This window comes from Rhincodon typus, chromosome 2, assembly GCF_021869965.1.
Source record: "Rhincodon typus isolate 14 chromosome 2, sRhiTyp1.1, whole genome shotgun sequence".
NCBI lineage: Eukaryota > Metazoa > Chordata > Chondrichthyes > Orectolobiformes > Rhincodontidae > Rhincodon > Rhincodon typus.
The window spans coordinates 21,642,547-21,645,379 of NC_063333.1; the positions used below are offsets into that span (position 1 = coordinate 21,642,547).

The 2,833-nt window shown below is 46.6% G+C and overlaps 2 protein-coding genes across 4 annotated transcripts in view; both read left to right on the plus strand.

Moving 5' to 3' along the window:
- Positions 1-2,833, plus strand: part of zmynd11 (zinc finger, MYND-type containing 11) — a 210,210-nt gene that overhangs the window by 43,255 nt on the left and 164,122 nt on the right. The window lies entirely within an intron of this gene.
- LOC125485876 (disco-interacting protein 2 homolog C-like) overlaps positions 1-2,833 on the plus strand; it is a 21,521-nt gene that overhangs the window by 10,614 nt on the left and 8,074 nt on the right. The gene's annotated exons all lie outside the window — the stretch shown is intronic.

The window sequence follows — 2,833 nt, forward strand, 5'->3', positions numbered from 1 at the left end:
GGTTGCTCAGAAGGGAAGGGGGGAGAGGAGGAGAGCATTAGTCATTGGGGACTCCATAGTTAGGGGGACAGATAGGAGATTCTGTGGGAACGAGAGAGACTCGCGGTTGGTGTGTTGCCTCCCAGGTGCCAGGGTCCGTGATGTCTTGGATCGTGTTTTCAAGATCCTTAAGGGGGAGGGGGAGCAGCCCCAAGTCATGGTCCACATAGGCACAACATAGGTAGGAAAAGGGATGGGGATGTAAGGCAGAAATTCAAGGAGCTAGGGTGGAAGCTTAGAGCGAGAACAAACAGAGTTGTTATCTCTGGTTTGTTACCCGTGCCACGTGCTAGCCAGGCGAGGAATAGGGAGAGAGAGCAGTTGAACACGTGGCTACAGGGATGGTGCAGGAGGGAGGGATTCAGATACCTGGATAATTGGGGCTTATTCTGGGGTAGGTGGGACCTCTACAAACGGGATGGTCTACACCTGAACCAGAGGGGTACCAATATCCTGGGGAAATTTGCTAATGCTCTTCGGGAGGGTTTAAACTAATTCAGCAGGGGGATGGGAACCTGAATTGTAGCTCCAGTGTACAGGAGGTTGAGAGTAGTGAGGTCATGAATAAGATTTCAAGGTCGCAGGAGTGTACCGGCAGGCAGGAAGGTGGTTTGAAGTGTGTTTGCTTCAACGCCAGGAGCATCCGGAATAAGGTGGGTGAACTTGCAGCATGGGTTGGTACCTGGGACTTCAATGTTGTGGCCATTCCAGAGACATGGATAGAGCAGGGACAGGAATGGTTGTTGCAGGTTCCGGGGTTTAGATGTTTCAGTAAGATCAGGGAAGGTGGTAAAAGAGGGGGAGGTGTGGCATTGTTAGTCAAGGACAGTATTACGGTGGCAGAAAGGACGTTTGATGAGGACTCGTCTGCTGAGGTTAGAAACAGGAAAGGAGAGATCACCCTGTTGGGAATTTTCTATAGGCCTCCGGAAAGTTCCAGAGATGTAGAAGAAAGGATTGCAAAGATGATTCTGGATAGGAGCAAAAGTAACAAGGTAGTTGTTATGGGGGACTTTAACTTTCCAAATATTGACTGGAAACGCTATAGTTCGAGTACTTTAGATGGGTCAGTTTTTGTCCAATGTGTGCAGGAGGGTTTCCTGACACAGTATGTAGATAGGCCAACAAGAGGCGAGGCCACATTGGATTTGGTACTGGGTAATGAACCAGGCCAGGTGTTAGATTTGGAGGTAGGTGAGCACTTTAGTGATAGTGACCACAATTCAGTTACATTTACTTTAGCGATGGAAAGGGATAGGTATATACCGCAGGGCAAGAGTTATAGCTGGGGGAAAGGCAATTATGAGGCGATTAGGCAAGATTTAGGATGCATAGGATGGAGAAGGAAACTGCAGGGGCTGGGCACAATTGAAACGTGGAGCTTGTTCAAGGAATAGCTACTGCGTGTCCTTGAGAAGTATGTACCTGTCAGGCAGGGAGGAAGTGGTCGAGCGAGGGAACCATGGTTTACTAACGAAGTTGAATCTCTTGTCAGGAGGAAAAAGGAGGCTTATGTAAAGATGAGGCGTGAAGGCTCAGTTAGGGCGCTTGAGAGTTACAAGTTAGCCAGGAAGGACCTAAAGAGAGAGCTAAGAAGAGCCAGGAGGGGACATGAGAAGTCTTTAGCAGGTAGGATCAAGGAAAACCCTAAAGCTTTCTATAGGTATGTCAGGAATAAAAGAATGACTAGAGTAAGATTAGGGCCAGCCAAGGACAGTAGTGGGAAGTTGTGCGTGGAGTCCGAAGAGATAGGAGAGGCACTAAATGAATATTTTTTGTCAGTATTCACACAGGAAAAAGACAATGTTGTCGAGGAGAATTCTGAGATACAGGCTATTAGACTAGACGGGATTGAGGTTCATAAGGAGGAGGTGTTAGCAATTCTGGAAGGTGTGAAAATAGATAAGTCCCCTGGGCTGGATGGGATTTATCCTAGGATTCTCTGGGAAGCTAGGGAGGAGATTGCAGAGCCTTTGACTTTGATTTTTATGTCGGCATTGTCTACAGGAATAGTGCCAGAAGACTGGAGACTAGCAAATGTTGTCCCCTTGTTCAAGAAGGGGAGTAGAGACAACCCTGGTAATTATAGACCAGTGAGCCTTACTTCGGTTGTGGGTAAAGTGTTGGAAAGGATTATAAGAGATAGGATTTATAATCATCTAGAAAGGAATAATTTGATTAGGGATAGTCAACATGGTTTTGTGAAGGGTAGGTCGTGCCTCACAAACCTTATTGAGTTCTTTGAGAAGGTGACCAAACAGGTGGATGAGGGTAAAGCGGTTGATGTGGTGTATTTGGATTTCAGTAAAGCGTTTGATAAGGTTCCCCACGGTAGGCTATTGCAGACAATACGGAGGCATGGGATTGAGTGTGATTTAGCGGTTTGGATCAGAAATTGGCTAGCTGTAAGAAGACAGAGGATGGTGGTTGATGGGAAATGTTCATCCTGGAGTTCAGTTACTAGTGGTGTACCTCAAGGATCTGTTTTGGAGCCACTGCTGTTTGTCATTTTTATAAATGACCTGGATGAGGGCGTAGAAGGATGGGTTAGTAAATTTGTGGATGACACTAAAGTCAGTGGAGTTGTGGTTAGTGCGGAAGGATGTTGCAGGTTACAGAGGGACATAGATAAGCTGCAGAACTGGGCTGAGAGGTGGCAAATGGAGTTTAATGCAGAAAAGTGTGAGGTGATTCACTTTGGAAGGAGTAACAGAAATACAGAGTACTGGGCTAATGGTAAGATTCTTGGTAGTGTGGATGAGCAGAGAGATCTCGGTGTCCATGTGCATAGATC